Here is a 14,692-nt window from a genome sequence, read left to right as displayed (position 1 = left end):
AGATAAATTTTTTCGGGGTCTTATAGACCCGGAGTCTCACTTAAGACCTCAATCTTAAGTGGGACCCACCTTTTTTTTTTTTTATATATTAAAAAAGTGAATGTAATGTATAAAGTTATAGATAGTTGATTAGTAGGTCTCATTTAATAAATTTGTGTGAGATACCGGGTTGAAGAAATTGAGGGCTTATTAGATGCTATTATTAAAAAAATAAATGAGTGATGTGAATACGTGAGATCCATTTAAGTACCAAAAAGTAATGTCTCCATTGTAGATGCTCCTAGACCCTTCATTGAGATCGCTTGGGATTCTGTTGTTTGATAATATGAAAATGGGTGAAGAATATTATTATAGTATAGTTAGTTAGAGTGATTAGGAAAGTTGGTTTAGATCAACTCATAAACACGCCTCTCTATTGTATAATTTTCATATCTTTTATTCAATCTTATCATTGTGATCATTCTTGAAGGGCAATACACAATTTTTTTTAAAATGATAAAATTTATTAATAATCAAATTAAGAACATAGATTAGCAAGGCAAAAACAACATACCAAAGAGTGTCGTAAAAGAATAAACTCATGCACCTCGTACATCAAAACATCAAAAAAGACACCACCCAACTGACATCTATCACCAAACAATAAAAACTAATCACTAAAACCAAAGGCAACACAAAAATTTCAACCTTGAATCCCACACTATCACCAAAACAATAAAAACTAACCTCACCTTATCTTTCCACAATTGAGCCCAAATAAACACTCAAAAAACACTTATTCCATCATTCATTTGAATTCTGCCACCAATTGATCCTCGGTTTGCCAGAAAAGACACCAAAACAAACCCAAATAATAATTTTAGGAAACTGACACCCAATCTCGAAGTAAATGCGATTAGCTCACCATACTTCTAAAACAAATCACTAAGGCACCTTTTAACTCACAAACCATGGAATCCTCTATTTACTAATAAATAGCATTTGGCTTCCATACTCAATCTACCTTTCCATCGCATTAAACCTAGAACCATGGAATCCTCTAATTAGTGATTACTAATAAATATCATTTGGCTCCCATTTGGGATACCCTTTTCATCATCGAGTTAGAACAACTTACTTAAATTCTTGTATCATAAATGCTTACTATATAAGAACTTATGTATAAGCTATTTATGTGATAGATAATAAAAAAACAGTTAATCTACTTTTAGATAAAGTATAAGTTGTTTTCATATGCTATCCTACATAGCATATGAAAATCCTACATAGCATATGAAAATAAATTTGAAAAGAACTTAGGGACATATCTTAAGCTTTCCCAAACTGTCTCATATTGCGTTGCTTTCCTTGAATTTTTTATTTTTTAGCAACCCTCAGATTCTCTTGGGAAAGGACCATCGTCTTCTAGAGTTTGGTTGAAAGATAAGTAAAGTCTAACCAATGATTATTTCAAGATCCTTTTCTCATAATGCTTGAAACAAGCCATAGTTAGTTAATTTTTTTTTTTTTAGTCAAAGCTTAATTTTTGAATGAGAATTTAAAGAATCTATCTAGTCCCATGTTTAAAGCAACATGTTTAACCTAAATTTTAAATGACTATAACTTTTCTTTTGTTTTTCTTGTGTTTTTCATTCTACTGATATTAACATTTTAAAATTCGATACTCTTAATTGTTGCTGTCCATATTTAATAATACCATCATAAACTTAAATATCAAATTATCAATGTTTTGATAGGACTCAGTTGGAACTCAAGTTTTGATCCCTATTATTGGGGGTCTTGTAGAGCTTTTCACTGCATAGCATGCATGTTAGATCTAAATCCAACTACTTATTGTGATTGATAGGACTCAGTTGGAACTCAAGTTTTGATCCCTATTATTGGGGGTCTTGTAGAGCTTTTCACTGCATAGCATGCATGTTAGATCTAAATCCAACTACTTATTGTGATTACCTCTAATTGAAAATGATAGAAAATTTCAAAGTTAATGACGTCTTTATCTTGTTCAGATCCCAAAAGACAAATATACTGTTGTGTCTCTATAAAGCAAGAAGCCATATCTGCTCATAGCAACACCAACATGAACTTCAATAAGAGGATTGAAGGACCCTCTGGTGGATCTAATCCTTCAACTGTATTATGAGTGAAGAGAAATTGAATGAAAAAGTGAGAATTCATTGATTATTGAAGCTAGTGCATGAAGTATATATACATGAGTTGGCACGTATGCTAACTACTATGTGATACAAGCACTAGATACCAACTTCGAACTAACTAGACAGATTACTTGCTCTGCAAGTAATTGTTATTAACTAACTAACTCAGTCAGTTTTGTTCATTGATGCAATAAACTGAACACTTATCATTTGATTTAAACTTTGGTTGCTTGATTCCAAATGTTCATCGGAATCAACAAGTTAAAATATCTCCTGTACCAATAGTTAAAATCCGCAGATACAATATAACTTCAGCGAAATGTCAGAGTAGGTGTTTCCATTGTGGCAATGGGGAAGAAGATAAAGAAAATTTTTCTAGGCAGCCTCAAAATGAAGTGTTTAATTCTAAAAATCTTATCACAAAAAGGAATAGGAGGAGCAGAAACAAAAAAGCCTTTTTACTCTAAGTTTCTAGTCCCTACTCTAACATCCCAAATTTTTAACATTAATTTATCAATATTATTATTAGTATTTTTTTTTCAAGTAGCCTTATTTTTTTTTTTTTCAAGTAGCCTAGTGGCTAGAATTCACCTTTTATAAGGTGAATAAGTGGGGTGTCCGGGGTTCGAACCCCGACCCCTGCATATAATAATGCATCTCCCTGCCAACTGAGCTATGCTCACGGGGACGCCTACTCCCTTGTGGTGTAGAATTCACCTATTATTAGTATTATTAGTCATGATTGCGGATTGAACGCCTACTCCCTTGTGGTGTAGATATTCAGAAAGAAGAACCGTAGGAACCGTGAGTTGAAGTACGACGAGGAGCCTTTCTCATCATTTCCTTTCGCTGCTTGGAGTCTTCTATTTTATTTTGGGTTAAACTCTGATTGTGTACCATTAGGGATTTGGGGTTTATTTTTATTTATTATACTTTGTTTTGAAATTTATTATTTTATTTTGGGTCAAACTTTGATTCTCTAACACTAGGGATATGAGGTTTATTTTTTTATTGACCAAGGGGTTTGATTTTATTTATTATATTTTGTTTTGAAATTCATTACATTATTGGAACTCAGTTTATTTTATTAAGACAATGTGATGATATTTGAACTTATTTTCCGCTGCGATATTTTTAATTAATTTGAAGTGATTTTTGAACAATGATGTGGGTGACATCCTCGTGTGTTTAATTTTAAATTGTATGTTTATATACAAAATACTTGTCGGGAATAGAGTGTTACATAGTTGGTATCAGAGCAGGCTGGCCCATCCGGCCTAGGATTTTCAAATGATATTTTACCATGTAGGTGACCAATGTATATAACACTGTAGATGCCTAACTTCTAATTAATGCTTGATTTTGATGAATGCAGATAAGAAATGGCTGGAAGAAACGACTAAGCAATTGCTAATGCTATGACTGTAGTGGCTCAAGCCTTGAACAATGTGCTAAAAGGACAGCCGAACCAGCAAAGGGAAGCTGATGAGCTTCGTCTAGATAGGTTTATGAGAAACAACCTATCTACCTTCAAGGGGATGTACGATCCTAATGGTGCGCAGAACTGGTTGCAAGGGATCGAAAGGATCTTTTGGGCGATGACGAGCACTAATGAACAGAAGGTCACATAAGCGACACAGATGCTGGCAGAAGAGGCTGAGTTCTGGTGGAGGAATGCTCGTCAAAGGCTTGAGGGTGCAGGAACAATGTTTACATGGAAAAAATTTAGAGAAGAATTTTCGGGAAAATACTTTCCTGCCGACATGCGTAACAAGAAGGAGATTGAATTCCTCGAACTGAAACAAGAGAGTATGACAGTGGCAGAATATGCAACAAAAGTTGATGAATTATCCAGATTTTGTCTCTGCATCATTGTAGCAAAGGCGGAAGTTTCCAAATGCTTGAAGTTTGAGAATGAATTATATCCTGAGATCAAGCAGTTTATCGGTTATCAAACAGATTCACCAATTTTCTATGTTCGTAACTACATGCAGAATTTACGAGGAAGACTGCAAGGCGAGGGCTAGTCATTACAAGGAGGTTAGTGAGAAGAAAGAGTACTAGTGAGAAAGAAGCTAGTGGATGAAATATGTACCTCAAATATAAGGACACCGACACACTCTTTCTTCCACTAGCTTCTTTATCACCAATACCCTATCTTCTCACTAGCCGCCTTGTAATGACTAGCCCTCGCCTTGCTGTCTTCCTCGTAAATTCTGCATGAAGTTACGAACTAAGAAAATTGGTGAATCGATCTGTTGATACATGATAAACTGCTTGATCTCAGGACATAATCTATCCTCAAACTTCAAGCATTTGAAAACCTCAGCCTCTGCTGCATCGAAGTAGGGACAATACCTGGACAATTCCTAAAATTTTGCTGCATATTCAGCCATTGTCATACTCCCTTGTTTCAGTTCGAGGAATTCAATCTCCTTCTGGTTACGCACATCAGCATGAAAGCATTTTTCCAAAAATTCTTCTAAAAATTTCCCATATAAACACAGTTCTTGCACCCTCAAGTGTTTGACGAGCATTCCTCCACCATAACTCAGCCTCTCTTCTGCCAGCATGTATGTTGCTAGTCTGACCTTCTGTTCATTAGTGCTCGTCCTCACCCTGAAGATCATTTAGATCCCTTGCAACCAGTTGTGCGCACCATCAGGATCATACCTCCCCTTGAAGGTAGGTGGGTTGTTTCAGATAAACATGTCTAGACGAAGCTTATTAGCTTCCCTTTGCTGGTTCAACTACCCTTTGCTTGAGCCACTACAGTCATAGCATTAGCAATTGCTTGGTTGTTTCCTCCAGTCATTTCTTATCTGCATTCATCAAAATCAGGCAACAATTAGAAGATAGGCATCTAAAGTGCTATATACACTGGTCGCATACAGGTAAAATATCATTTAAAAATTCTAGGCCGGATGTACCGACCTGCTCTGATACCAACTATGTAACACCCTATTCCCGACAAGTATTTTATATATAAAAATACAATTTAACATTAAACATGCGAGGGTGTCACACATATCATCGTTCAAAAATCACTTCAAATTAATTAAAAATATTGCAGCGGAAAATAAGTTCAAATATCATCACATTGTCTTAATAAAATAAACTGATTTCAAATAATGAATTTCAAAACAAAGTCTAATAAGTAAAAACAAACCCCTTGGTAAAAAAAAAAAAAAAAAACTAAACCTCATATCCCTAGTGTTACAGAATCAGAGTTTGACCCAAAATAAAATAAAAAACTCCAATCAGCGAAAGAAAATGACAAGAAAGGCTCCTCGTACGGTTCTTTGTCCTAGATATTTACACCACAAGACCGTAGGCGTCCAATCCGCAATCGGGGTGAGAATATATCTAAAATAAGAATAAGAATCGGATAATCATAATGAATAGAAACAATGCATAAAACACAAAAGCATCTTCAATCATATTCATATATACATTATTCACCTCGTTAGATAATCATATTTTCACATCGTTAGATAATCAATTTCACATTGTTAGATAATCAACATTCACATCATTTAAGTATCACTTAAACAAAGTCAATCATCATTTAAGAGATTAACAACTCATCAACAAAATACAATAATGTATGCAATGCTCATAGAGTCGACCTATATGCATATGGTACCAAACTTACTCACCAATTTTGGATATCAGAGGTATGTTACTGATTTTATTCCACCATATTTAAATACAACACAATCATTGAAAACAACACCATCAAAGTATTTTGAAGACAACACCATCTTTGAATACAACACCATCAAAGTATGTTAAATCACATCGTTAAATAGACTTGGTCATGAATGCATAAACCCCAATTATCGACACAACAACGCACATCGTTTAATGACTCGACATTACACATCTTTAAATAACTCATCGTCAAATATCTCATCATTTACACATCGTTAAATAACACATCAATTACACATCGTCAAATAACACATTGTCAAATAACACATCAATTACACTTCGTTAAATAACTCATCAATTACACATCATCAAATAACTCAATATAAAATGTCATTGCAAATAAATCAAAGTCTATCATGTACGTAGAGACCAAATCTACAATCTCAATAAAATTAAAGTGAAAATATTTGCAAGGCAATTCTCTTTTTAACGCACGTGAATGCGGAAGCAGAAAGATCAATCAAAATATTAATTCAACTTGATAATCCATTTAAATTAATTCTCATCAAATATTACATTGATTTTCAAAAGATTGATCATACTAGAATGATTAGTGATAAAAGAAGACAAAGTCTTGGATCAAATTACCAATTTTAATTTCAAAACTTACTGGATCCATTGAAAATTTATATGATTATCACATGATTATCACTTATGCATTAACAAAGTTTCCAAATGAAATAGGTTTAGTACGAAACTGGAAAAAAATCTAAAATTCATTTAAAACACACTGCAAAAGCCATAATCCATAAGTAATGATGAACCAAAAACGATTGCAACAATTTCATCCGAGAAACTAGATAAACGAGTTACCGAAACAAAGAAAACATATTTCTAAGTCGACAAAAATATATATACGAGAAAAGTCCCAAAACAAATAAAAAATAAGTTCACAATAAAATCCAAGAAACTCAATCAATCCCAATAAATTAAACACATAATTATAGCAACATAAAACAACACAAATTTAACAAAGAATTATCAAATAAATTAGAAAACAATGAAAATTAACAACCCTTCACAACCCACATGAGTACACAATAAAACTCCACCTTACCTCGAGCGTCCGTTTTCCTTCCTAGCAAATCTCTCAAAACCCACTTCCAGAATTTGATGCTACAAACCCAAATTTGATGCTACAATGAACGTACGAGAACAAGAGAATGCTAGAGATTATAATTGTGGCCTTAGAAATTTAAATCTAGAATAGTATATATATCTAATCATTCTAGGCTACTTGCTAGGTTAGTCGTATAATAAAATGGGATAGTTTTCTTAATGTTGTTCTAGTAAATAAGGGTTTAACCCAGTATGCAGATAAATTTGTAACCGTAGTAGTGGTATAAATCCAAACAATGCAAATAATGAAGAAATAAAAAAATGTTTCTATATAAGCCAAATAAAAAAGGCAATTTTATAGGAACAAACATTTCCCAATCAACTTCTTTGATACTGGATTAACAAAATTAGAATAAGCAGAATCATCATTATAGCCACGATTTGGATTTATGTCACAGACAAGGTTTCGTTAAATTAAGTAGCAAACCTGCATGAGAGATTTCATCAAATTAAGCCACAAAGAAAAACTCTCACATAATTTTAGGGTTATTAATTTTGGAAACAAAACCATAAGTCAAACACGAACAATTTTATACTCAAATAACATACTCCCGTCCTATTTACAAGAGAAAGTTGGGTCAACAAAAGTTGATGGATGTGGACTGAATTGTTAACCAGATACAATAGGACCGGAGGGAGTATTAATTCACCAACAAAGTATCAATTCATTGAAGAAAAACATGAAACAACCATGGAAAAGATTAACCCTTCACTGCCCATATGTCATACAACCCTTAGATGAACAAAAACTCCCCCTTACCTCGAATTCTCCGAAAATGTGGTGTTTGGCTCTCTTCTCTTTAGCTAGGGTTTCCTCCTCTCCTCTCTTCTTTTCTCCGCAAAAGTGTTTATTCTTATTTTCTATTTCTCTATTTATACTATGAAATTGGGCTATTTATCGTACTATTATTTTTCTTTCTCCACTCATCATAATTTTACTTTCTTCTCCCCCACATATTTGATTACTTCTAATTCACACCTCCTACCTTTGTTATTTCATTATCTCATTCTCCATCCTATTATTTTCAACCCATAATATCAATATTATCTATAATTAATACCGATAATTAATATTAAAAATCGGGATGATACACCTACTATAACTAAGGTAGTTAAAATGTGGAACTCAAGGATGCATGTAATACTTTTCCCTACATTTGATGGCAAAGTCCTGACCATTCTAATGGTTGAGGCAAGGGTCTAAATCATAACAGTGAAGTGTATAAACATGCTATAAATGATAATCACCATGAAAAATCATTAGCTAGTTTGGTGTTATATTGGCTCTAGATTCTCACACCAAAATGTAACCTCCATATTTAAAGACTAGGTTGATAAAAACTATTGCCCTGAAAGCATTCATTTTTTATCCTACCCTTCAAGTTAGTTTATAGGATGATAGGAAGCTCTTTCTATTGTAATGAGATTAAATTTTGTTCCACAGACAATAAATCAAGATATTCCCCCAACAACAAAACTCAGGGAGTATCTGATACAGCAAATCGGTTGATGATAGAAAAGGCAACTAATAAGTTGAGGAAAATGGTGGAGAGGTTTTATCTATATAAAATCGTCAGATAACTTGGTTATCATATGTAAATAAGCAGAAGAAAAAGTTGGAATAGAAACATGAATTGAATATCAATTTTTTCTTGGATTCAGAAACAAAAATTGACTATTTCCTGACAATGATAAGGCTACAATGTTGTATTGTATGATTGGTAATCAATGATCTTTTTTTGCTTGTGCCTTGATATGATTGCAGAAAGACTCTAAACTCACAATCATATAGTGCTGGAATTGAGAATCAAAAATTAGGCCACCATATAACTATCAAAACTACTTATATTTTTTATTATCACTGTACTATTCTAATCTGCATTTGAAAGCCCTCTCTTGAGTTTATTGCTTTTTCGTGCCTTTATCAAAAAAAAAAAAAAAAATCTGCATTTGAAGTTCAACATCAGTTACAGATCTTTAACCACCTGTACGACTACATCGTAGCCACATCAGGAAGCGCATCAAATGATTTTGGCCATGTCCATTCAAATCCTTTCAACAAAAACTAAAATTTAAAAACCCCAAATCTGAATCTGCTTTAGATTTAATGAAAAATCATACCCTTAACAGCGTCTCAAGTCTCAGCTGTGTATTTCAAGCTCTTCCCAATCAGTATTTACAGAGAAAACCGAGACTCTACTATGGTGGATAAATAGTGTGGTGGCATTTTGCTGCCACTTTATAGTTTTTGAAAAGTTAAAATTATGTCATGTTGTAACAGCTGAATGTTGTGTCGCAGCAGAAACTATATATGTTACATAGAAATGTTACAATATGTACCTTTTTTTTTTTTTTAAAGACAATATTTTCATTGATTAAACAATTGGTACAAGGTGTACCAAAACTTTAAAATATGATGCCATAATACTACATATACAACCCATCCATCAAACTGCAATTTGCAGTAACAGCAACAAAAAGCCCCCATTCCGAAAAGATTCACTGCAGACAAGCATTCAGTTGTAGGTTCTGCACTTTGCAGATTTAAAATACCAATCTATGTTAAATAAGTCTATGTGTAACAAAATAAGCCGACCCGGAATTAATCAGGTACCAAGATGAATGTTGATGTTACTCTTAAGATTTGTAATAATTCTGTATTGAATGGTATGAATAAACAAGAAATACAATCTAGTATTTATATTACAAAGGGAAGCTTGTGATGCAAGCAATCAATAAGAAAAACTAACTAAGTTTAACTACTTTAACTAAACAACATCAAGAAGGAGATAATTTATAATTTTATTGCAACATTTGACTTTAATCTAAACAACACAAACCTTTTCTGGTTTCCAACATCAAATCCCGAAGAAATTTCCCTTTTCTTCTGTTATAAATGATTCTATGTGAATACAATGACAATATCCTCAATCCAGAAGTCTCATTAATCTCCAAAACTTCAGGCAAAGCACCACGACATCCTTTCGACATACCCACATCGATTCGAATAGCCTTGTTATCACAAACTCCGTTAATCCCCTTCTTCTGAATCTTATGTCCCATGATCATTCTCTTAACACCAGGAATCATATCCAGAACATGATCAAGAGTCGAAAAATCACATTTCGCCTCAACCCTTTCAGAGAATTTCTTAAACCAAACAACCGCATTCCTCCCACGGCAACAAGGCGGTGGAAACCGACACACGGTGGAACCCTTAACCCAATCACTAACTTCTGTGTTAATCTTTTCCAACCCATAAGTAACGTGTTCTGGAAGCAAACCACCGTGGACGAAAATCGAGTCACCAACTACCAACACAGTAGCATTGTGGGACAAGAACCTTCCAGAAATCAGGCCATTGGGTCTCAAAGCTGCAACCCTAGCACTAAGCCCATCACGAAATTTCTTCCTTACGCCGCTAAATGCCACGTGAATACCTTCTAAGGGATCTTTCGGCGGTTTCAAACCGTGGCAAAGACTCTTCATCTTGTTACCTTGGCGGAACCATTCTAACCAAACCCTAAATTCCTCAACACCGGCTTTTGTTGCGTAACGGAAGTCACCTTCGACGTTCATGATCTCGTGGTTTCCGTTCATGGTTATGATTCTACCGCCGCAACGTGCGGCTTCTCGTTTCAGCTTCTCAAGAATGTAAAGAATCCTGAGCTCTCCGCCTCCGCGGTCAAGGATGTCGCCAACTTGGACTACAGTGGTGGAACCTCCAATGTATCTGTCCGAGGAGTCAATTATGCCGGCCAGGCGCAACGCTTGCTTGGTCTTGTTGAAGTCTCCATGGAGGTCACCAATGGCAATCAGGCGTGGCGACGAGGGAAGGCGGGTGGGAGGCTTAGATGTCATTGTAGGCAGCGGCGGTGGGAGGAAGAGACCGCTGACCGAGAAATCAACAAAGGTATCAACGAAAGAAGATAGGAGATTGGGAATGTCTTTGCATGCAAATGAGGTTGAGTTCACTTCTGTAGATTGATTGTTCTTCTTTGTTAAAACAGGTACAAGCGATGGGTTCTGTTCTTCCCTCCAATCCATGATGATGGGGTAACTTAATAAACAAGCAACCGACGATTAAGCCTAGATAATCTTCAAAGTCGTGCTTACACTACTTGTGTTAACTCGGTTAAATAGGGGGATAAATCTAATGGGCTTCTTCTATAATATATACGTATATATGATCTATATCTATATATGGGATACATGATATTAGGCATTGTTATCAAAACCGTGACTTAAGTCCCAAATTCCTGGTTTTTGCGACTTTGTGTAGCTTCAACGACTCAAATCCATAGTAAAGTCCCAAAAACAGGCAAAATCCTATCAAAGTCGCACAAAATCGTGAAATCCATTCAAAATCGCAGGATTTTGATGGATTTTGAAGGATTTTGTTCATTTTTTTGATAAGGGTCAATTTTTGACCCGGTTCGTAAATTGACCTGATTTGAATCCATGACCCATTCTATAAATACTCAAAAGGCAAATTTTTTTCATTCCTTCATTTCCCCCCACATTTATGTATATGTATTTTGTGGACTTTGAACTTTAGTCATTTAGGACTATATGCAATATATAACATATATTTAACATTATTTTTGTTTTGGTAGAATCCTCGATTTTGATTGCGATTTTACGAGTCCCGACTTTACTATCCTATATCGATTCTACAAAAGTCCTTGAGTAAAATCCTTCGATTTTGATTGCGTTTTTACGAGTCCCGATTTTGCTACTCCCTTTCGACTTGAAGTAAAGTCCCGATTTTGATAACCTTGATATTAGGTTACCTTTTTATTGAGCCTGTTTAAAACACTTCCCAAAAACTCTTTTTTAGTTTTTAAAAACTTGAAAATTTAACACTTGTTTGCTAAACTATCTTTAAAATTACAGTTTTGGAAACTGTTTTGAATTTTTTAGTTTTGGGGACTAAAAAACTAAAACATGTTAAAAGGATAACCATTGTGAAAAGAAGACTTGTATATTTCAAAAACTGAAAACAAAAACTATTTCAAACAAGCCCTTAATTGTCGTTTTGACAGCTGAAGAATACAACTTGTTAATTATATCTTTTATGAGTGTTTACTCATTTTCAATGAAACTAATTAATGTTATACATTTGAAAAATCCAAGGTTTTTTACAAAGTTTATTTTTTGTTATGTGTAAATTTAAACTTCCATAAAACAAAATTTTGTTATCCATAATAATGGTTACATGAAGAGTTTTTTTTTTTTTTTTTTGGGACCAAAATGGTTTCATGAAGAGTTGAAGCCTTAATTTTGATCACAATAGTGCTAAATGGTGCGAATATATTTTCGCACAAAACACACGAACAAGTGACTTACGTGTTGAACAAAACATGCAGACTTATAACCTATCATCACCGTTTTTGCTACACCGTCGACCACATGCGTCAAGAGCTTGGTCTCTTTCATGACCACATCTCACCTCTGCAACGTTACTGCAGCCACCTACCTTAATCCATTTGCTATCATGTTCTCAATGCCGCAACACGGTGTGCCAAACCACACAACTAAGATGAGTTTCACTCTTTTTACCACATGCCACAATTATGTGTGGATGTCAAAGTGTGTATGCCACCTAAAGTGGTCCATGTATAAGAACTCTTACACCCAACACCTTGTCAGCCAGTAACATTTCAAATAAAACCGAGGCAATCCAGCTAATCATTGGAGTGAGATTGATGATAGACTCCAAAGAAAATGTATGGGAAAACTTTTTGCTAGTTCTCATGCGCATTGTTCAAGTTTAAAACCAATTAACAGTTTAAAAATATATAGGGACGTGTTTCAATTCTTTTGTGCAAGTTTATAAATTTCTACACTGTCGTAGGGATTAAGGATTTTCAACTGCACCAACACTTGTTTCAAAAAAAAAAAAGAGCACAAACACTTGAAGTAAAACAAAAAAACTGTTTGGTCATAGAGATTAAGGAATTTCCTCCACCGTCAGAGAAAATACAGCTGTCACAATCTTGTTAATTAATGAGCGAGGAGATAATTTTTGAGTTGGAATTAAAGTGGACTCTCGAAAATAGAATTCATATAAGTTACATACTACCTCGTGTGATTCACGCGAAATTATTTTCGTGCCAAGCATCATTTTCCTTTTGATTAAGTGAGTTGAAGCCTTAACTTAACCTAACGTTTAGTAAAGAAAGAAGTAACTTCCTACAAACTTTCAAAATACTTCACAATTTTGACTTGTGACATAAAGTACACTACTAGCTTACTATCTAATTCTATGACCACTCGAGTAAAACCTGAAGTCAAAAGCTACATAAGCACTTGTCTCAGGCCTCATGCTTCTACTTCTTGAGGAGTTGGTTGACCATTTTTTTCACGTTGTTTGAGCAAAAAAAAAAATAAAAATTATTCCATCCAATTTTTCAAATAAGAAAAATAACAAAAAAATAAAAATCAACATTAATGTGTATTTTCAAATTCGCTTTAGGCCCCTTTTGGATAAACAACTTATATAAATGCTTATAGCATTAGGGCTTATAACATTAGAGCTTACATCATAAACTCTTATACTTGATAAGTTATTTATGTTTGGATATGTGCACTAAAAAGTACTTACATAAATTGAAGTGTTTGGATGTGACATTACATAAGCAATTATCGAAATTTTAAATATTTTTAATTTAACAAAAAAATCAAAGAATCGAACCACAATTATCAAGATGTAAAAAACAATATTATAATATATTAATTATAATTATATATATAGTATAATCAATATTCGTCCTTAAAAAAATATCAATATTCATATAAGACAAAATTAACATTAGAGGTGTAGATAAACTTACCATATATATAGATATTAGTGTACAGTTTGTTACCAAAAAAAGACAAGTCAAGTTTGTTTTTTTATTCAGTTTCATGTTGTTACGTAACAAAAAAATAATAAAAAGCTTCCTTCAAAAAAAAAAAAAAAAAAAACTTAGTTACGTGTGTTACTTAAGATAAGTATATAGCAATTTTGTTACTCATGCACCGCCAAAGTTAACTAACATTATAATTAAAATATATGTTTCGAAAAAGTGGATCCAGAGAGAATCGAAGGAGGTTACATAAATTCATAAGCTCCTTGTTAAGCCGGAGGGTAAGCTGAAAATTTAGGCTTATTAAAATATGGCATAAGCAGCTTATGAAACAATGATAAGCTATTTTTATGCTTATGAAACAATAATAAGCTATTTTTATTTATTTACCCAAACACCTTTAACAAGGCTTATGGGAGTAGATAAGCCCACATAAGCTCAAAATAAGCCAATCCAAACGGGGCATTAGTATGTAACTATTTTTTTAAGCACGTAAAATATGGAATTCATATTTTTTTTTTAAGAAACTATACTAACACCCAATTTTTTAAAAATTGACAATTGGATTGTAACTTTATATCATATAGATCATTCATGTCAATTTTTATAAAAATGTAAAATCATTTGATACGTTAACATACATCAAGATTAACGGTTTATGTACTTTTATAGAACACCGTGTAGAATTCTAGGTCTAACCGTTTAGAATTCTATGCTCTTGACATTAATGGCATAGTTCTAGTATTCTAGTATATAGTTTCAGATAAATTAGATAAGCGTATTAATAACACATACTCCCTCCATCTCTAAATTATAGTCGTTTAAGGTTTGTGCACGATTATTAAGGAAATG

The 14,692-nt window shown here is 33.6% G+C and overlaps 1 pseudogene; it reads right to left on the bottom strand.

The window, feature by feature from the left end:
* Positions 1 to 9,674: 9,674 nt before the first annotated feature.
* Positions 9,675 to 11,064, bottom strand: LOC146899991 (shewanella-like protein phosphatase 2 pseudogene; annotated as a pseudogene).
* Positions 11,065 to 14,692: the final 3,628 nt, after the last annotated feature.

Source organism: Medicago sativa, chromosome 8, assembly GCF_051527215.1.
Source record: "Medicago sativa cultivar Bolivia chromosome 8, Bolivia_mono, whole genome shotgun sequence".
Lineage (NCBI taxonomy): Eukaryota > Viridiplantae > Streptophyta > Magnoliopsida > Fabales > Fabaceae > Medicago > Medicago sativa.
This window is presented reverse-complemented; position numbering and strand designations above follow the sequence as displayed.